Source organism: Enhydra lutris, unplaced genomic scaffold, assembly GCF_002288905.1.
Source record: "Enhydra lutris kenyoni isolate GAN:26980312 unplaced genomic scaffold, ASM228890v2 scaffoldscaffold7, whole genome shotgun sequence".
Classification (NCBI taxonomy): Eukaryota; Metazoa; Chordata; class Mammalia; order Carnivora; family Mustelidae; genus Enhydra; species Enhydra lutris.
The window spans coordinates 4,670,591-4,693,140 of NW_019154091.1; the positions used below are offsets into that span (position 1 = coordinate 4,670,591).

The 22,550-nt window shown below is 38.0% G+C and overlaps 1 protein-coding gene and 1 pseudogene across 5 annotated transcripts in view; both read left to right on the top strand.

The window, feature by feature from the left end:
- LOC111141988 (ankyrin repeat and sterile alpha motif domain containing 1B) overlaps window positions 1-22,550 on the top strand; it is a 1,155,119-nt gene that overhangs the window by 20,406 nt on the left and 1,112,163 nt on the right. The gene's annotated exons all lie outside the window — the stretch shown is intronic.
- Window positions 3,432-3,706, top strand: LOC111141991 (annotated as a pseudogene).

Consider the following 22,550-nt stretch of genomic DNA (forward strand, 5'->3'; position numbering starts at 1 on the left):
TTGGTTATTTCTATACATTCGATAGTTATGATGTCTTTTCTTGGGAATTCTTCCTATTGCCTTAACATTGAGAGAAAGTATCAATCAAATATGATAAACTTTAATAATCCGTAAGGCTCAAACATTGACCAATTAGATGGATTCTCGCTATAAACATCTGGGGAGGCTGCATTGTAGCCCAGTATCAGTCTAGTGGTCTAGATCAGACAAGTGGACTAGAATTGTTTAGAGGCTCCATTATCTGTAAAGCTGAGAAGCAAAAATTTTTTTTAATCATGTATTGTGTTGTAGAATTATTCTAGTACCAGATTAATTTGTTATATATGCTAAACCAATTAGCATTTATAGTGAGAGTGACATTTAAGGAAAAAGAAGGATGTTGTAGAATAATGAAAGTCTCATTTACATAATATACCTACTACCTCGCCTAAGACTCCAAAAACGCTTTACTAGTTTGATATTTGGTTTCTCATTTATCCATCTGCTTGTTCATTTTGCTCATTTTTTCACTCTGTATTCTTTGATTTTAAGACTGTTATTTCTGTCAATTCTGAGAAAGGATTTTTCTTTTTAAGCTATAGAATAGGGATAATCTGACTGTAATCAGTTTAGGTATGAATTACTTATTTACATATCTGACTTCTGTACTAAGCTCTAAGCTATTTAAGGGTAGGGACAATTTTTTTTTTTTTTTTTAATCTCTCTGCCCTCCAGTGCCTAACGGAGTACTTCATTATATATTTTGGTGACTGAATTAAAGAACTCAGAATTCAGTCAGCCTAAATGTATGTTTTTTGCAGCTCAAGCCTGCAGTTTATGAGTTTCATATATTCCTTCAGTGACCACATAATAAACTCTTAAAACCTGTAAATGGCTGTTTTAGAGATAGGCAGTAGCCCCTAAGATGACTACAGAGAAGAGAGATTAAATGCTGGGACCCCACAGACAGGAGAAAATCTTTTAAAGGCTGCTCTGTTGTGTGGTGTCATATCATACTGTTACCCTGAGGTGTAGAGAACAATAGATGTTTGAGATTGGTCCGGTTTGTTTGGGGATCAGACTCTGTAGAGATCCAAGTCCAGAAAACAAAGGCTTAAAGTCTCTGCATTTTCTGTGGTAAGAAGCAAGCCAGGGAGTTTTGGAACCAGATGGAGGTAACAATGTCTTATGTCTCTTAGGTGGATGTCAGGAGGGAATTGAGGATCTGAGGACCAATGTATCATAGCATTTCTGGGAAAAAAGGCAACGTCTCAATGGTGAAGGCAGACAAAGGGCCTGGGAACACAGTAGATCAGATACCAGCAGGGAGAGGAAATAGGAAAATAAATCCTTTAATTAATAAAAATCCAGTCTTTGTTAATTTTTGGTGTTTTATCCTGATCACATGGCATCACCTGCATTACATCTGCTGAGCAGCTCTTTAGTATTGTAGCCACTATGGGGACTTAGCAGGGTTCTTCCTAAAATTGGGCAATGAAGAGCTTAACATGGAAGCCTAAAAGTTAAGGCCTAGTTGAGAAGAAAGTTGAGAAGAGCCTTCAGAAGAGTTTGATCAAGGAGAGATTCCTTGTCACTTTCCTTCTGTATTCCTGCCCAGGTTTCTCTTTTTCTTAAACAGGAAACTGAAAAAGCCCAGAAACCTTTCCTTGACCTTACTGTATTCTGCTTGCTTATCTCAGGCTTTTTCTCTTCATCAGATTATTTGAGAAAAAGAAGAACAAAATACTCCTTTAACTTCTGCGTTCTTAGATTCTTGAAACATGCCTCTTAAACTTCATCGTTATCTTCTTGATAACCAAATCATATGGTACCCCCCATCCTCATCTTTCCGTTTTTCTCAGCAACATTTGATATTTTTGACTGTCTTTTCTTTCTTAAAACCTGTTCTTCCTTGACCTTTGTGATTTAATACCCACTCACTGTAGTGGAACAGGGTCGTGTCTTACCCAATGCCATTTTAATTCATCTGTTGACCAGCCTACCATAAGTATGTGTGTGATGCCCAGCCAGGACCAGAAAGAACTGTCTAAACAAACTGAGCCAAGATTGTGAATTGCTTAGAATTGCTTAGCCAACTGGTAGAGTCTAGAGCAATTATAAATGGTTATTGTTCGAAGCCACTGAGTTTTAGGATGGGTTGTAATGCATCATTATTGTGGCAGTAAACAACTGATAGAGCACAAGGAAAAGACCTGAAGGGAGTTATCAAAGAAATAATGCAAGAAAATTTCCTGTACTGTAGGATACACGTCTCTAGACTTTAAAAGCTTCCCAAGTATCCAGCATAATGAATGAGAAAAGACCACAAAGCCGCATCAGTCTGAAATTTAAGAACATCATGGATTAAAATAAAATTCTCAAAGTTTTGTAGAGGTTGTATAGAACAAAAGAAAAGAAAACACAAAAACAAGTCCTATAGAGATGAATGGAAATCAGAATGACATCAAACTTTTAACAGCAGCGCTAGATATAGAAGACACTGTTGCATTGCTTTCAAAATTAGGAGGCAAATCACTTTCAGCTTGTGTTTTTCTATTTAGACAAACTGTTGATTAGAATAAAGAAATTCTAAGACTCAGAAGGATTCAAGTGTATCTTATGTGTCCTTTCATAAAAAGCTCTGGAAGATGAACTTGTATAAAACAAAGGAAGAAATCAATAAAGAGAAAGCCATAGGATGCAAAAAACAAAGGATTTGGTGCAGGAGGGCAGAAAATAGGGTTCCTTGAAAATCACTCTTCACTAGACTTAGAGAGCACCCGGTCCAGATTGCAGAAAGAGAATAGAAGACTATGGGAAGGATTTGGGAGAATGAAGTGTTTGGTATTTTGAACATTTGGAAAAAACTGACTGTTGACAAATGTGTAGGACTTGGAAAAAAACAGTGATAGGTAAATGGAAAATGAAGCAGATGAAACAAATGGTAATTATTAACTTCAGAAAGATATTTTTTAAGTATGGAAACAATCACATTGTATTAGCTGGCTCAGGAATAAATATTTATGTAGTCATAATGTTATAAACACTGAATACTGATTTAAACATATTGAGAGAGAACAGTGTGTATAGAGGGAAATGGGGAGGAAGGCTGATGGTGTAAGAGAGCAAAATTCTCAATTTCTGTAATAGGAATTAAAATTACAATATTGGAAATTGAGCAATCAGGAAATATCCATATAAGCTTCATATTTAGACCAGAACAAACTACTAAAGAGTCCTCTGAGGTTTAGGACTAGAGGAAATGGCATATTTTTCCTGTTAAGGGCTGGAAAGTAAATATTATAGGTTTTATGGGCCATACGGTTTTTGCTGTTGTAGGGTGAAAACAATCATTGACAATTCATGAATGACTGGACATGGCCGTGTTCCAATAGAACTTTACGAAAGCAGATGGCGGGTGCTCTCTGGGTTCTGTCCTAGTTTGTGGAGACATGGCTAAATGTGCCAAGAAGTTGGAATCATCGGTAAATACGGGACTTGTTATGGTGCTTCTGTCAGGAAAATGGTGAAGAAAATTGAAATAAGCCAGCATGCTGAATATTGGTCCTTCTGTGGCAAAACTAAGATGAAAAGATGAGCTGTGGGGATCTGACAGTGTGGTTCCTGCATGAAAATGGTAGCTGGTGGTGCCTGGGCCCACAACACCACATCTGCTTGCACAGTAAAGTCTGCCATTAGGAAACTGAAGGAACTGAAAGACCAATAAAAGCTCCACCCTTTGAAACACTGCTAGCCTATAACTGGGTTAATTTATGTAACTACAACAGCAAAAACACCACCTGATGGTGGAATGGATTTGGGCTGTGGGACATAGTTTGCTCGCTTTATGACTAGAGGGCAAAGGTGGTGGGATAGAGATAATTTTCTTTTCCTAATTCAAGCTCACTTTTAGATTTCCCTGCCTCCCCCTGCCATTGACTATAGAATAAATAGAGTAATTTTCTATATTGCCTCTCACATCAGTGTCCAGTTTTATATTTATTTGTAAAGAGTTTGTGTTTTAGATTATCTGAACCACTTACTGTCTCCAACTGTTGACCCAGATATCTTGCTTCTGTGCCTTATGTTCTTTCCTCTGGAATTGTTTTCCTTACTTTACCTCTCTGCTTTTGAAAATTGTATATATATCTTTCTGAGTTCCACCTGAAATAACTGCTTCTCTAAGAAACTGTTATAGTTTCTTTCTACCCTACTATAAACCCTTGTTCAGGTAGCCAACCAGAGATGATTTAATCCTTCCTTTGGGAGAGATTGAATTTTGGGGTCAGACAGTTCTCAATTTGAATTTATTATCTACTGTATACCTACTATATGACCTTGAAAAAATGTATTTAACCTGTCTGAACCTTTGCTTTTCTTATTTATAAATACTTCATATGGTTCTTTATAGAGTTAAAGTTGTTTAATACTATTTTCTTCTCTTCACTTCTAACACTTTTGATCAACCTCACATTATAGTCATTTGTGTACTTATCCCCCAACCCTTAGCAACCTACACTCAGATTGGGTCTTCATTTTAAATATCCTGAAGCGGTGCTCAGTGAGCATTGATTTGATTGAACTGAAATGAGAAGGAAATGTCTTAGTGTTGATTTGTAGCTGAAGAATTCTGGCTTTATGATAAAATTAGAGAAGTTTTATGTTCTACTGTTTGCCTGTTCCCTAATCTTTTTTACATGGCCTATTTTTATTAGTTCAATTCTGTTTTCTCCCACATTGAAAAGGAGGTGCAGTGTTAGAGGGGAATAGAGTGACTTGATTTTTCCTTTGATGGGAACTAAGCCATATGTTTGTATTGAGTCAGCTACTCCAGACTCTGAATTCTCAATCAGATGGTCAGCAGTGTTTAATTGAATTCCCAATATGTGCAAAGCTACACTGGGTGCTGTCACTCTAGGGAGACGTAACCATCTGGAAGAACTTGTTTTTAAGAACCCAGAATATGAGAAATATGTCTCTTTGTATCTAAATTAAAATGATACTAAATTTGGCAAAGTAAATAGCTGGCATAAATGCTGTCTTTTGCCTCGCATTCTCCTCTTTTATCCTTCTTTTAATCTCCAAGAAGAGACATCCTCCTTTTTTGCTATGGCTAGGATGGTGTACTTTTCCTTGATTTTTTTCCTTCCTAATTATTGATAATTTGTGTAGTACAGGATTCTGATGTTTAAAATCCTCAAGATCTTTTAGTTTTTGGATCCTTTTCTAACTTTAAATATGTATATGTGATAGGCAGAAACCTAAAATGCCCTCCTAAGATTTCTTGCCATAATCCCTATGACTATGCATATGCTGGATGTTACTTCCTTGATTATGTTATGTTACATACCAAAAGGAATTTTGAGATGTAATTAAGGTTACTAATCAATTGACTTCAAGACAGAGAGATTATCTAGGTAGACCTGATATAATCACATGAGCCCTTTAAAAGCGGAATGTTTTTCAACTGGTAGTAGGAGGGGAAGCCAGAGCTTGAAAACATAAGAAAGGATCTGTTACATTGTTGGTGGCTTGAAGAGGGAGGAGAATATACACAAGGGTGAGAGAGCAGCCTATAGGAGTTGAGAACAGCCTCCAGCAAGGAAATGGGACCTTAGTCTTAAAGCTGCTTGGAGTGGAATTCTGCCAATAGCCTAAATTAGCATATTGAGTGTATCCTCCCTCAGAGCCTCCAGATGAGAGCTCAACCTGGTCAACACTTGGATTTTGTCATTGTGAGACCCCACGCAGAGAACCCAGCTAAGCCCACGTGGACTTCTGACCTACACAACAGAGATGTTTGTGGCTTATTTGTTACGTAGCAATGGAAAACTAATAGAGTCCAGGTCTTCCCTGTTAAGAAATGAGTTCCATTTCTGGTTGGCTTATTTCTTTCTTCTTTTCATTGTTAAATTTATAAATTAAATGATCTAAAATCACTGTCTTAGTCTATATGCAAGTTTATTCTTTTCTTAATTCCCATGCATCTGTTTCTCAAAGGTCCAAAAATGACTTTCTGATGAACTAGCAACTTCTTCCTTACCAAACCCAAGGACTTCATTTTTATTGTCTTTGGTGTTTTGTATTGTACTTGATTTTCTTTTTTGAAGTTAATACCTTTTGTAATACTACGTGATTCTGTTTTTTACCCTCCTTTCTTCCATCTCTTCTGTTGTCTTCACAAATCTTGCTGACTAGTATTGGAATTGAATTTAGGAACTTCTGCAAGGAGCCAGCAAAGGTGATTAAACAAGAATTTTAAGAAAAAAGTCAGTGAAGTCCAAATTAATTTTCCTGATGTCTTTGTTAATGTAAGGCTCTTCCTAAGGAGCCAGATGTGTTCCTTGGCCATTTACCTGTAGACATTGTATAGGTGTTATATCTGTTACCTATTGCCATAGTAATGTTTCTTAACAAAGTATGCCCAGACTCCTGTTTGTATGTTATATTAAAAACATAATCATCTATTATCATTCATCGATCTGCTAATTTAGGCTGGGCTCATCAGTCAGCAGAGTGGTTTAGGCTTGGTGGCTAGGTGGTTCTGCATCTCACTGCAGTTTGTTAAAATATGGGTTCGCTATGCTGATAAGACTTCATGTGTTTCTGGGGCGCCTGGGTGGCTCAGTGGGTTAAAGCCTCTGCCTTCAGCTCAGGTCATGATCCCAGGGTCCTGGGATCGAGCCCCACATCGGGCTCTCTGCTCAGCAGGGAGCCTGCTCCCCCCCCCCCTTTCTGCCTGCCTCTCTGCCTGCTTGTCATCTCTGTCAAATAAATAAATAAATAAATAAAATCCTTAAAAAAAAAAAAAAAGACTTCATGTGTTTCTGTCCTCCTTGGTGGAGTGATCTAGCCATAGCATACTCCTGTCATGCCCGTGAAGGAGGTGCCAGAGGGCAAGTGGAAACTTGTCAGAGCTTTTTAAGGCCTGGCTTTGGGGCTGGTGTACACTGTCACCTCTGCCTCATTCTGTTAGAGAAAGTCACATGGCCAAACCACAAACCAGGGGTAGGAGAATATATGCTACTGTGGACTAAATTGTGTCCCCTTATCCCAGCAAATTCCTATGTTGAAGCCCTAATCCCCAGTGTAATGGTATTTGGCGATGGGGTCTTTGGGAGATAGTTAAATTTAGATGAGATCTTAAAGGTTTGCTCTCATAATGGGTTTAATGACCTTATAAGAAGAGGCACCAGAGTGCTGGCTAGCTGGCATAAGCTCTCTTGCACTCCCCCTCTCATCCCTTCTGACCCTGCCATGTGAGGACACAGCAAGAAGGTGGTCATTTGCAAGCCAGAAAGAGAGCTCTTACTAGGACCTGGTACTTTGATTTTGGACTTATAGCCTCCAGAACAGAGAAAATAAATATCTATTATTTAAGCCACCCAGTCTATGGTATTTTGTTATGGTAGCCCAACTTCACCAATGTATACTCCATCCCATTAGAGGTAGGAACTGCAAAGTTACATATTTGATAAAGGTCACTGATGTAGGGAAGGATGGGGAACTGTGTCAAAAAATGCCATCTGCCAAAGGCATTGAGTAGAATTTCACATTCTCTTCTTTTACCCACTCAGAGTAAGCATCTCTACTCTTTATAATCTTTTAAAAAAATTCTGCCTATTTTATAATAATCATGATAGGTTAGGTTATCATGCCATAACAAGCAACCCACAACTATCTTAGTAACTTAACACAGAGTTTATTTTTCTCTTTTGCAAATTACTGTGGTTCTGGGTTCTTCATGATACTTCTCTCCAGGTGTTGGTTTAACATTCTGCAGTGTATTGTCTATGATACCTCCTTGTTAACAGGCAATTACCATGGGAGGCTTGGAGGGCTAGACAGCAGTAATTAAATGCTTTGGCCCTGAAGTTACATGTTATTATTTCTATGTACCCAGAAATAGAGGAGACCCATGTATTGGTGAACATTAGTTATGATTTATACTCTCACCCCTTCCAGACCTCAGTTTCCTCCTTCAGTGGCAAAGGTGAGTTAAATGACTTTCTTCTCAAATATTCTACAGTAACAGAATGCCAACAGTTCTTTGCCTTGCTGCTGTGGTGCTCTAGATTAAATGCCCACCATCTCCCCAAAGTCACCCTATTTTATGACAAATATCTGTGAGGCATCATTAGCCTTAAATTAGTTCTCTATGATCATCTACTATTTCAACTTCAGTCCAAATTGTTACTTCACTTTTCCATAAGTCATGACCTTTGCCTTAATCTCATATTGCTTTTATCCTTGTCCATTCTGCTGTTAGCCACACTGGCCATTTTTCCCCCTCACATATGTCAAACTTTTTCCTTCCTCGGGGCCTTTGAATTTGCTATTTGCTTTGGCATGTTATTCCTCATTCTGGGTCTGTCTCATTACTCTCTTCTCAGGTTGAAGAATGTTATCACCTCAGAATGGCTTTACTGCTTTATTTAGATTAACCCCCCACCTCCATTACCACAGCATATCACGTTCATGTCACTTAGTGCTATCAGAAACAATTTTGTATATTTATTTATATTTATTTTCTGTTTTTCCAAATTAGAATTTAAGCCCTCTGAAGGTAGGGACTTTGCCTGTCTTTATTGCTGTATCCCTAGTGCTTAAAACAGTTATTTGGCACATAATAATCCCTCAATTAAATTTGCTGCTGAATTAATGCTGGCTTCTTAGCACTTGGTCTCATGACTCCCTTTATCTGGCCTGAAAGCCGTGTGTCTTGTTTTGAGTTGACTACCCATTTCTCCATATCACAAGTGATGTTCATTTCCTTCCTACATGTTGTTTATACACAAATGAAATAAACTGTGGTCCCTGTAGCAGTGGGAACAACATCACTTTGTATCTAGTTCTCTCCATGCGTGTCTTGGGTATCTTATAGGGGACATGTACCCAGTGTCACAGGAACTCTGGGGAGGCAGCATCTGAGAGCCAATGACCAGTTGGAAGGGGACCTACAGGGACTTACCAAGACTTTATAAGTCTTATCTTGAAGGAAGACAAATCAGCCAGGCTGATAGAAGAAGATGGAAATTCTGAACTGAGCCATAGGAAGAGATTTGTAGAAATGATATTCCCAGGGCTAAGAATTTCCTTATTAAGATGGTTGTGGTTGAAGTCATAAGCACCTTTCACTTGATTCTGGAGCATAGAGATGAAGTGAAGTCTGATGCTTCTGAGAGGGGGAGCATCCTGCTCCTCCCAGACTGGGGATTCAGGGATCAGTGAAGAGAAAACCAGCTTGGGAGGAATGGGTGAAAGTTCAAGAAAGTACTACCACAGAAGGGGCATTCTTAGGTTGAAAGTTAAGAACTCTGGACTGCTAATTGTATGACTGCTGCACAACAGAGGAGGGGTGGAATGAATGATAGTGTGGCATTCTTCCATTTCCTCTGGAAGGACTGTTTCTTGTTCTCTGGTATATATTCTCCAGTTTCAAGTTCATGATGGACACCCAATAAGTATATATTGATTGAATAAATCAAATATTTTATGTATCTTTGTCTTTGTACCAGCTCTTTCTTTTTCTCTCTTATTTACTGTTCTAAAAATGTTGCTTTTATTTTTTGTCCCCATTCTTAAAAAATTATTCTCCTTCTACCATTCCCATCAAACTCCTGTCCCATCCTTTTTTTTCCCCCCATTGTTAGACTTCTACCATTTTCTTTTTCTTCATGGTCAGATGTCAGGAGAGTAGTTTGCTCTAGCTATCTTAATTGCCTCATCATTCACTGATACCTCAACTTCTTGGAAACAGAATTTTTCTTTATCACTCTGACACTCTCTCAAAAGTCACGAATACCTTTCTTTTGTTCTCACATCCAGTGGCCTCTTTTTCAGTCCTAATTTTCTATGATTTCTTTGCTACAACTAGTACATGCCTCTGGAAACACTTTCCCTTATCTTGATGATCCTTCTGCCTCTCTGATTGCTCTCTTTTATCTTGGCTCGATTTACTAATCATTCTTCTTCTTTTTTTCTTTCCTCTTTCCTCTTTTTTTTTTCCTCTTTTTTTCCCTCTCTTTCCTCTTTTCTTCTTTCCTCTGCCTTCCCTGCTTCTCTAAATGTGGATAGAATCCAAGGTCCTGCATACAATATCCTTTCTTATCTTTTCCAGCTCTCAATGTCAGCTCTCATCTTTATGCTATATGTGTCCCAAATTGTAAGACTTTACCTCTCTGTTCTCTTTCCAGTCTTCCGTTTCTAACTGCCAGCTGAACATTTTCGCTTGAATATTCTACACAAAGCCAATATGTTAAAAACTTCCATATCCTCTGCCCTCCCCACCTTCTTCTGCTCTATTCTCTGATGATAACAATCCTCTTGGTCTTCTAGATTAAAAATTTAGAGTCTTTGACTTCTTTTCTTCATTCATCATATTTTCAATCAATTTTCCCTACTGAGACAACTCAGGGAAACCATCAGCTCTTTGAGATAAAGGACTGTGACTTCTTTTTATTTCCTGTCTCCCACTCCTGGCATGAGTGTCTGGTAGATACAAAGTAGGTGCTCAAAAATTGTCGGTTAAATGGACTACTGATTGCCCTATTGATTTTTCCATGTAATATCCCTGTGGTTATTATAGTTTTACTTTATATTCCCACTGCTTTTGAGTGTTTTTTTTTTTTTTTAAGATTTTATTTATTCGAGAGAGTGGGAGAGAGAAAGCATAAAGAGGGGGGAGGGGAGAGAAGCAGAAGCAGGCTCCTTGCTGAGCAGGGGAGCGCCTTGACAGGGTTCTCTATCCCAGGACCCTGAGATCATGACCTGAGCCCAAGGCAGATGCTTTACTGACTGAGCCACCCAGGCGCCGCTTCTCTTGTTTTAGTTTTGTGTCCTTGTTATCTTTGATCTGGACTCCTGTAATGATCTCGTGATTGCTTTCATTGTCTCTTTTTTTGTGATCTATTGTATGTATTGCTTTTAGATACACTTTCTAAAGCACAGAGTCTGTTATGTCACTGTACTGCTTAAAAACTTAGTGAGTCCTTATTAACAACGAAATAAAGTGAAAATTCCTCAGTTTGATTTTCAAGGTCTTCTGTGATTTGGCCCTAAATACTTGTTTGATCTTCATATCCCTTTCTTTCTTTATTTTCTCAGCAAATTATTATTTTCCTGCCTCTGTTACTCATTTCTTTAACAAATATTTTCTGAATGTTAACCATGTACTAGATGCTCTGGTAGGTACTGGAGAGAAAATTTAAAAAGTGAGAGTCTCAGCCCTTTCAGAACTTGAAGTCTAGTTGGGGAGAGAGACATCAAGTAAGTAATTACACATAAAAATATTTCATTGCAGTTATGAGGGCAAATGCTATTACTGCTTTTTTTTTTTTTAATGAAGCCAACCATAATGTTATATATTCTGTGCTAATTTTCAAAACCTAACTCAAATGCCCTTTCCTTGGGGATGCCTTTCCTTACGTCAGCTGGAAGTCATTCTCCAACTTCTGGTTCCACTTATCTGTACCTTTTCATGACTTGCCTCACTTTTTGCTTTGGATTATGTGTGAATATTCTTTCTCTTACAAACTATTAGAATAATGTGGAATGTGAAAGACTTTTAAGTCACTCTTGACTATCTCAGTATATTTCTTGCAGTAAGTTGGATGAATTAAATAAATTGTATTGTGGATCAGTTTCCTCAAGTTTTTTTTTTTTAAGAATCACTTTTTTTTTTTTTTAAGGAATTATTAAACCTACTTGGGGCAAATCTAGTAGTTAGAAAATTTAGATTCCAGTTAAGCTTGGTAATAATTATAACTTTTGGGTAATTAGAGAATTTTAAATGAATTATTATTTTTTTATTTTTATTTTTTAAAAAGATTTTTATTTATTTATTTATTTGACAGACAGAGATCACAAGTAGACAGAGAGGGAGGTAGAGAGAGAAGGAGGGGAAGCAGGCTCCCTGTTGAGCAGAGAGCCCGATGTGGGGCTCGATCCCAGGACCTGGGATCATGACCTGAGCTGAAGGCAGAGGCTTTAACCCACTGAGCCACCCAGGTGCCCCTTAAATGAATTATTTTTTAAAAATTTACTACATTATGTCATTTACTCTCCAAATCCAATTGATCTGAAAATCTCTTTTAATGTAGATTGCCGGAGTGTTGGGAGGACAGAAGACTACTATTTAAATATCAAATACAAAAAGAAAATATGAGTAGAGTAGTCCTGACACAAAGTTCTTGAGTTCATTTGGCCAAATTTGTCTGCTAGTTTTTTCCCTCTATATTCTGATAACCCAAATCTAATTTTAGTTTCTATATGGTATCCTGCTGATTTTATCATATGGAAGCAGGGAGAATTCATTCATTTATTTAGTGATATTAATAATAATTATACTAATAATCCAGTATGCTATAAATTGTTTTATTTGTAACATTTATGCAATTCTGACTACATATACTGTGTCTTCTCTTTTCGTTTGATTCTTGTAATAGAAGCTATCAGGCAGTGGGAAGCATTGTTTTGACTATGCCAAAGGACATTAGTTTCTACATGGAACTGACTCCTGTAAGGCTGGAACCTACAACTTTGGTCTCATTAGCATTATGTGATTACTGTTCATCTAAACTAATTATGTAGATGGGCCAAATATAGTTCCCGTCTTCATTCTTTTATAGAACTCCAGATTATTTAAGTGTTGAGTCTCAGATAATTAAAGGATAATTATATATATATATATATATATAAATAGGTATAAAATATATATACACATGGGGCACCTGGGTGACTCAGTGGGTTAAGCCTCTGTCTTCAGCTCAGGTCATGATTTAGGGGGTGCTGGGATCGAGTCCCACGTTGGGCTCTCTGCTCAGAGGTGAGCAGAGGCTCTCTGCCTGCCTCTCTGCCTACTTGTGATCTCTGTCTATCAAATAAATAAGTAAAATCTTTAAAAAATATATATATACACATATGTATATTCATATGTGTATTTATATATGTACATGTATAAATATATACATATTTAAAGAATTTATTTATTTATTTATTTGAGAGAATGATAATGGGAACATGAGCATGGGGAGAGAGGCAAAGGGAGAGGGAGAAGTAGGCTTTCTGCTCAGGACTCAATCCCAGGACCCTGAGAACATGACCTGAGCCGAAGGCAGTGGCTTAACCGACTGAGCCATACAGATGCCCCCCAAAAACATTATTCTTAAAGGCCTGTTTTCTTTCAGCTTCATTTAAGTAGTTTGGATATTGTGTGTACAAGTTGAAGTTGGCACTAAAGCAGTCATTAATTTATTGCTGATCCCTGCATACCTGCATTTCAGCTGTCATGGTACTTAATAACACCAAAGGGCAAAGGAGGTCTAATGGGAATTTTTTCTTGCTGTTTTATGTAGGTCATGGCTCTTTTGCTGTATGTACTATACTGTGCCTTAAGGATGGTAAGCTGGTTTGCAGGATATTTAAACAACTTTTTAAAAAGATTTTATTTCTTTATTTGAGAGAGAGAGAGAGCAGGGGAAGGAGCAAGGGGGAAGAGAGGATCTCAAGCAGCCTTTGCACTGAATGTGGAGCCCAACACTGCGCTTTTGTCAACACTTGCTATTGTAAGCCTTTTGAATTTTACTTATTTTGGTGGGTGTGTTGTGGTATCTCACTGTGTTTTAGTTTGCATTTCCCTGCTGAATGATGGTGTTGAACACTTTTTCATGTGCTTATTGGCCATTTGGATACCATCTTTCATACAGTACCTGTTATGTCTGTTTCAGTTATTTATTGTTACTTAAGCCAAAAACAATTTATTATTTTCTACAATTATGTGGGTTGACCTGGACGTTCCTTTCCTGGTTTTGTCTGGGCTCTCTCATGCAGCTACTTACAACTGGTGGGGAGGTCTCTTGGGTTGGAAATCCTAAGGTGGCCTTACTCACTTGTCTGTCTGTTGTTGTAGGCTGTGGCAAGAGCACCTTGGTTTTTTTTTTTTCCCTATGACTTCTCTTACTCTAGTAAGTAGTAGAGTTTCCTTACATGGCTGGGTAGTCTTCCAAGAGGGTAAAAATGGATGCCACAAGATCTTTTAAGATCTCGTCTTGGAAGTTAAGTAATATTGCTTCCACCACATTATTTTGATCAATGTGAGTTATGACTAACTCAGATTCAAGGGATCGGTAAATGGACTCCAACTTTTGTTTGGAAGAGCAGCTATGCCATATTAAAGGGGCATAGATACCAGAATAGGAATAATTTGTAGCTATATTTAACCACTTTCCTACAAATTGTTTTGATTATTTTTTATTGGATTATATTATTAATTTTTAGGAGCACTTTATATCTACCCCTCTGTAGTTTGGCTTTCTGTTTTTTTTTTTTTTTTTCTTTTTAATAACAAAGGTCTTGAACTCATGACCCTGAGGTCAAGACCTGAGCTGATATCCAGAGTCGGATGCTCAACTGACTGAACCACCCAGGTGTTCCAGTTTTCTGTTTCTAAATGGGTCTCTTGATGTATAGGAGTTTTAAATTTTAATAAAATCCAATCTACCACTCTTTTTTTCATGGTAGTATTTTAGTGTCTAGTTGTGCTAGAGCTTTAGTAATTCATTTTAAATAATAGTGCTTCTAGTATAAGGAAAAGAATATTATCAGTAAAGCCATTTACTCTCTTTCTTCTACTTATTTATTCATTTAACAAAGCATTGTAGGCTATTCATCAGGAAGTTAAGTACTTTTGAAATGTGTATTTAAAGGAAAGTTGAGAATTTCTTAGTTTCATGACCGTTAATGAAAGTATGTTTGGAGCAGGTTTTTTGGTTGATTATCTCATTCTGAGAGGTCTACTTGGTTTAAACAGTAGATCTCAAAATAAATTTTAATCTGAGATATTTTCAAATTCCTTTGAACAGGCATAGAACTAGACTAATAAACAAAATCCTGTGCCTGTGGGAGCCAGACATTAGCTATTCTTCAAATTTTAGGTAACCTTTAAATTTTAATATTTAATTCTTTTAAAATAAACTTTCCTGTCCTGATTCTGTGCCAGTTATCTCACGAAAATTAACTCCTTCAGAGAGTTCCTCCCTTTCCTATTCTCCTACAGCATATTCTTTGTAACTATTTGTATTACTACCTTATTCTGTTCTGTTTTTTTGCTGTTAGGGTTATTTCTACTTTTTTTTTTTTTACTCTACGATATTGTTATTCATTTAATACTTAGCAAAACTGTATGAATGCTTATCATGTGCACTGGGTATTGGCATCACATTGGTCAATAAGATAGATGTGATTCCTACCTGTGGAGGATGTAGAGTCTACTGAGAAATTAATGTAGGTAAATATGTAGCATAGCAAGTACTGTAACAGGAAAAGTAAAGAATGTTATAGGAATGCTTAGGAGGGGCCCCTACCCTATAGTGGGTGTTAAAAGGAATAGTTTTTAGAGGAAGTGACATTTCAACTAAGGCCACTCACTAGTTGACAACAAGCTAAATGGACTGGATCATTCAGGACTATGTAAATTATATAAAAGGAACTTGATTTTATTCTAGGAATAACGAGAAACCACTGAAAGAGAGTGACATCATCATTATTGTTTTGCTTGCTACTGTTGTATAAGATATTATGTAAAACTAAGAAGATTAAAGTGACTATTTTATGTTGCTCCTGTTTTTTGTAGGTCAGTAATTTGTTACTGGGTAATAGTCTGTTTGCTGGGCATTCCTCATTTAAGGCTCTGTCACTCGCAGATGTCAGCTGGGGCTAAAAGCTGTATAGATTCAAGTGGGATGGGTATCTGATCTCACTCACTCACATAGCTGGTAGTTGATACTGGCTGTTGGTGGGCCATCAGCTTTGTCTCTAATCAGAGTCCCTACCTGTGGCCTCTCCAGCATGGTGTTTTTGCAGGTAATCAGACTTTTTACATGGTGACAGGCTTTGCTCAGAGCAAGTACCTCAAGAGAATCCAGCAAAAGCTTTGTGGGCTTTTCTGACCAAGACTTGGAAGTTGTAATTATGTCATTTCTACTGCATTTTATTTTTAAAAGCTTGTCACTAAAACTGGGATGGATTGAAGGTGGGAGTAGACAAGGACCACATCTCTTGATGGGAGAGGTGGTTAAAAAAAGACGACTTCAGAAGATGCAGACATCTTTTAAAACCACCAGTCTTTCCTCTGGTCACAAATTATTTATAATTCTCTCAAATGCAAAATTCATTTCCTCCCAAGTCCTCTTCCACCTTATTATTATTTTTTTTAAAGATTTTTATTTATTTGTCAGAGAGAGAGTGCACAAGCATGGGGAGCAGCAGGCAGAGGGAGAAGTAGACTCCCTGCTGAGCAAGGAGTCCGATGCAGGATTCCATCTCAGGACCTTAGGATCATGACCTGAACCGAGGGCAGCCGCTTAACATACTGAGCCACCCAGTCATCCCCTCTTCCACCTTAAAGGCTTGTTTGTTCTGGCATGAGCTCAGCTTCCAGTTATTTGATCAACTCTATGCGCACTTGAGGCTCCTAATGTGCAGTTCCTCAGATATGGTTTCCCTTGATATGAAAACCTGTGAACCAAAAAGATGTTTTCTGCTCCCCACATAGCCACTGTACAGTAGTGATTCAGGGATAAGATAACCACAGTAGACATCCCATTCTAAAATGGGAGAAATGAGAAGTACATAGCAGTCATGAGACAATTACAGTTTTGAAATCCCCTGGGCAGATTTTGCCAGTTTCTTGATTAAGTTCCAGTACTGCTCATTAGAAATTGTTTTCCATTGCCCTTGGTTTTGCCATTTGGGTTCTTGATTCTTTCTTCTGAATCATTCTTTCTTTTCCTTAAGAAATGATGTATGTCTGCATTTGGGTAGCTTTCTTGGCCTGCTTCTTACCTCTATAAGTTTGGGTGTCTTCTTTTCTTATTGTACTTATTCCATTTATTTAAGTTGGGAATACTTTTGTTAATACTGTCACCTTGAACATTTTTTGCTCTTTTGGTGGATTTTATTGGGGTTTACTCCATTTAAAAAGTCCATTATAAAAGTCATAACCATAAAGGTCTTCAAGCCAGGCCCATCTTTATCTTGAGTTACCTGTGAGGCTACTGAGGGACCTGTCCATTGCTACATGTTCTAGATTTTTGTTACATCACTACTTATACTAAAGTTTTGTTCTGGTTGCTATTGCTGTATACCTACCAAATTACCCCAAACTTATTTATTTAAAGTAATATTTTGTTTTGCTCACAATTTTGTGGTCAGGTAATTGCAGTCAGATGTTGGCTGTGGTCATCTGTATGGTTGTGGTCATCTGAAGGCTTAGCTGGATTAGTTGACAAAGATGGTTTATTTACATGGCTGGGTGGATGCTGAGCTAAATAGTGCTTATATATGTTCTCTCCAATGTAGCAATGTCAGAGTACCTAGATTTCTTACCTGGCCCCAGAGCAAGTGTCTCAAGAGACTCAGACAGAAGCTGTATGACTTTTTCTGACCTAGCTTCAGAAACCATACAGTATCGCTTCTGCTGCATTCTCATGGTTACAAGCAACTTACTAAGGCTGACCTAGATTCAAGGGGAGGGTACATAGATCCTACCTCTCAGTGGGAGGAATTTCAACGAATATGCAGACGGGTTTTAAAACACATTAACTCCACAGTTACCGTAATCATAGCATACATTTATTGAATGATTATAATGTATCAGGTATTTTGATAAGTACTTTACATGAATTCTCTTATTTCCTTTTTACCACAAATTTTTAATTTTTTTCTTTTACTATTTTATAGATAAAGAAATAGAATTTGAAGAGGTTAAATATCTTACCCAGGGCCACACAGCTAATAAATGATAGGATCTAGAATCATACGAAGTTCTCTGTGACCCAAGAGTCCATAGGCTTAATGATTGCTAAATTGGGAACTTACTGTAAGTAGAACAGAGTTGTGTGTTAGGTAGCTCATTTCTGGAAGAAGGGAGACTAGTGAGGAAGCTATTGCTACCATCAAGTTGTTCTTTTATCTGTTTTTACACAAGGTAAGCAGCAGAAGGAGTGGAAAAAAGTAGGAGAGGGAAGGGTATGCATTATTAAATATTGGAAGGAAAAATATATTTTTATTTTTTTCTAAAGATTTTATTTATTTATTTGACACACAGAGAGAGATCACAAATAGGCAGAGAGGCAGGCACAGAGAGGGGAAAGCAGGCTCCCTGCTGAGCAGAGAGCCTGATGCAGAACTCGATCTTAGGACCCTGAGATCATGACCTGAGCTGAAGGCAGAGGCGTAACCCACTGAGCCACCCAGGTGCCCTGGAAAAATAGATTTTTAGTCAGATAAAATTTTTGTGGGTATAATGATTTTTAATAACTATCTGTTGTTGGTTAAAATTACTGCCCGTCTTTACCCCTCTTAATTTCTCATCTACCATAATGTCTTAGTTTGTTCATTCAGGGAGTCCCACAGATCCCTAGGTCTGCTGTATAGCTAGTATATGATTTTGGCAATTTAAAGGTAGAATTAAAATTGATCGGTTTTCTTCTCTTTTCTACCAAAGGGAGATTTTCAACAATTTATTAGACTTGAGAAAAAAATTGAGGTATAGGGTCCCCTGAGAGTTCCTGTCAGGAGTTGACAAATTGTGGCTTATGGTCCAAATCTAGCCTATAGCTTGCCTTTTGTAAATAAAGTTTTACTGGAACACAGCCATACTCTTTCATTTACACATTCTCTAAGACTCTTTTCATGCCATGATGTTGGATAGCTCTAGCCGAGACTATGTGGTCCCATGAAGCCTAAAATAGTTACTATCTGGCACTTTATAGAAAAAGTTTGTAGACCACTGTTCTATATAACACAGAACCTAGTTAGGTCATTCCATTGAATATGTGAGGTGCTTAGTGCAGGTCAGGGCACAGGTGGGAGACAGAATGGCCACACATGTTATTGTATAAATTAGTAGCAGAGATCAGCAATTAAATAAATTATTGGTGGATGTCACAGATCTCAAAAAGTAGAGGTTTAGAGGCTTCTGGAAAGGATTCCAAGAAACATGGTAGAACCATCATTTTAGACTGAGGCTAGTTACTCCACTTCCTTTGTGCTGTTGGCTGAATTTTTGTGAGTTTGGTTTACCAGGTTATTACTTTTAACTAGAAATAGCAGGTAAAAGACCTATATGTGACTTTTGCCCCTCACTAAGGCGAGGATAGCTGTCCATATTTAATCTTCATTTACCCTATTTTAAATCTTTTATTTTAGAAAGCCTTAGAAATATTTTTGTTTTGGTTTGTTTCAGGCCTCCCATGCCGGGCTTTAACATTCTTACATTTAGTGCTTCATTGTATCTAGGAGATATATTCCTTTACATTATTGTGCATTTATTCTCAGACCCTATTTAGGACATTGTTGTTTAAGCCATGGGACTGACCTAGATGTTTGCAACTAGGGCATTCAGGGAGAGATATCTTGAGGCACAGTGGGAGTGTGCAGATCAAGTTAGGCTTTACACACTCATCTCTGGTTCTGCCCTCAAGCTTTACTTAGAGTAAATGTATATTCTTTCCAATTATTTTTCTTTTATTTCCTGCAATTTGGAAATGGAATTATGCATTTACTAATGTTATAGGAATGGTTTTCTTAGACAACCAAGCATATTTTATCTACCTAAAGTGTCAGTGAAAGTACCTCTTAACTGTTAATGATTTGCAAAAAGCCTTTGTGTGTGTATAATTAAAAGAGATTAAATAACTCTCTTAAATATGCACTATAAGTCAGTTTGTTAGCTGCCCATTTAGAAATAGGGTTTTGATTCACTATTGGATACACAGAAAAATGAAATGATATAATGTAGTGAATCTCCTTTTGCAAAGGAGAAAACTACATTACTCTAAGCATACATTTTGTCACACATTTTGTGATTTACAAGTAACCAACAGACTTTACTCTTTAAAAAGTTAATTAAGTACAGTGAGAGTTGAGTACTTTTCCAGTTCTCACTGCTGGATAATAAAAAATAAATCCTGTTAACTGTTTTTAGTTACATTTATTATCCATATAAAATTGTACTAATATATCACTTTGACTCTTTGTGAAAATATTTGTACTACAATGAGCCCATGGTGATAGGACTTCTGAAAAAGTGATGGTAGGAACCTTCAGATGGTAGTAGGCTTACTCTGGCTCATTTATAGTGAATGCATGTCCCAAATAGGGCTTCCCTGCATTTAAGAAAAGATGATTTAGGGAGCTAGAAGCAAGATGGTGGAGGAGTAGCAGACTGAAATGACATCAGGTCCCAGGAGTTCAAGATAGTTATCAAGCCATTCTGAACACCTATAAACTCAACAGGAGATAGAAGAGAAGAAGAGTAGCAATTCTAGGAGCAGAAAATCGACCACTTTCTGAAAGGTAGGATGTGCAGAGAAGTGAATCCAAAACCATAGGAAGATAGATTGTGGTGGGGAGGGGCCAGCTCCTGGCAAGCAGTAGAGCAGCGGAAAACAAAATCAGAACCTTTAGAAGTCAGCTCCACGGAGGGACATCGCTCCAGAGGATAAGCAGGGGTGGAGCCACCATGGGGACAGTGTGGTCTCAGGTCCCACGGGGTCACAGAAAGATTGGGGGTCCCAGAGTGTGGCAGAGCACCCAGGTATCAGAGTGGGGAAGCCAACTACAGAGACAGAAAAAGGAGTGAGCTTTCAGATCAGGATTACCTTAAACCATGATCCAAGGCACAGTTGGGCCACTGCTGTTTGAGCAGGGACCCCACAAGTGGCAGATCGAGAGAGAGCCCCTCCTTCCTCCTCCAGGAGGAGTGGTGCAGGAGTGCGCAACAGGAATCTGCTGGGTTTGGAGACTCCAAACAGGGCCGTGTGCCAGAGATAGAAATGCTGAGTCACGGGCCGGGCGACCACAAGCGCAGCCAGAGACGAGGGAGACAAGAGTGATTGACTGCTTTTCTCTGAGGCTGTACTGAGGAGTGGGGCCCTGAGCTATTGGCTCCTCTGGGCTGGAGATTGGGAGGCTGCCATTTTCATTCCCGTCCTCCAGAGCTCTACGGAAAGCGTTCAGGCAACAAAAGCTACCAACAGTGAACCTGAGCAGATTACTTAGCCTGGTCCCTGGCAGGGGTGATGCAATTCCGTGAGGGACAAAGACACTTGATACTCACCACAACAGGCCCCTCCCCCAGAAGATCAGCAAGAACATCCAGCCAAGACCAAACTCACTGATGAATGAGAATAGCAGAACTCCAGAGCTAGGGGAAAGCAATGCCTAGAAGTCATGGCTTTTTAAATTTTTATTTATTTATTTTTAAAGATTTCATTTATTTATTTGACAGACAGAGATCACAAGTAGGCAGAGAAGCAGGCAGAGAGAGAGGAGAAAGCAGGCTCCCTGCTGAGCAGAGAGCCTGATGTGGGGCTCAATCCCAGGACCCTGGGATCATGACCTGGGCCGAAGGCAGAGGCTTTAACCCACTGAGCCACCCAGGCACCCCAAAGTCATGGCTTTTACCCATGATCCTTTAGTCTTACAAAGTTAAATTTTTTTATTTTTATTTTTTTATTCTATTTTTTTTTTAACTTTTCCTCTTTTCTCAATGTTTTCTAACAGGTTTTTTTTTTTTTTTAAGATTTTATTTATTTATCAGAGAGAGAGAGGGAGAGAGAGCGAGCACAGGCAGACAGAATGGCAGGAAGAGGCAGAGGGAGAAGCAGGCTCCCCGCCAAGCAAGGAGCCTGATGTGGGACTCGATCCCAGGATGCCGGGATCATGACCCGAGCCGAAGGCAGCTGCCCAACCAACTGAGCCACCCAGGCGTCCCTCTAACAGGTTTATCTTAACAATACCTTCTTAAAAAAATCTTTTTGAATTTTCATTGTAATAGTCATATTTTATCTCTTTATTGTATTTAACCTTATTTTCTGTATACATATAATTTTTTTTCTTTAAAATTTTGGGATACAATTTCTTTTAATAGATTGATGTATACACTAAATCTAGCAGATGGCTTTTTCTAGTCTCCAACCTGAGCGCACATTCTCTCCTCTTTTTATTTTCTTGTTACAACCAACTTATCAATTCCTTTTACAGAATTTTTAAAAAATTTTCATCTTTACATTCATATTCCATCCCTTCATCGTGTTTACCCTTATTTTTGTATATATGTAAGTTTTTCTTTCTTTAAAATTTTGGGAGGCAGTTTATTCTAAGAGACCAGAATACACCCCAAATCAAGTGGGTGGCTCTGTTCCATTCACCAGTCTAATATACATATATTTTTTTATTTTTTATTTTTATATCTTTTCCCACTACGTTTCTCCCCCTGGTTTTGGGTCTCTTCTGAATTGGTTAGTGTACATTTTTCTAGGGTCTTTGCTACCCTTTTAGTATTTTATTCCCTTGTTCATATATCCTTATCTGTATTAAATGACAAAGTGGAAAAAATCACCACAAAAAAAAGAAAAAGAGGCAGTACCAATTGGTAGGGGTCTAATCAATATGGAATTGGTAATATGTCAGAACTGCAGTTCAGAATGGAAAGAACACAAATACACGGAGGCTAAAGAACATTCTACTAACGAATGAATGGGTCGACCAGGAAATTAAATAAGAAT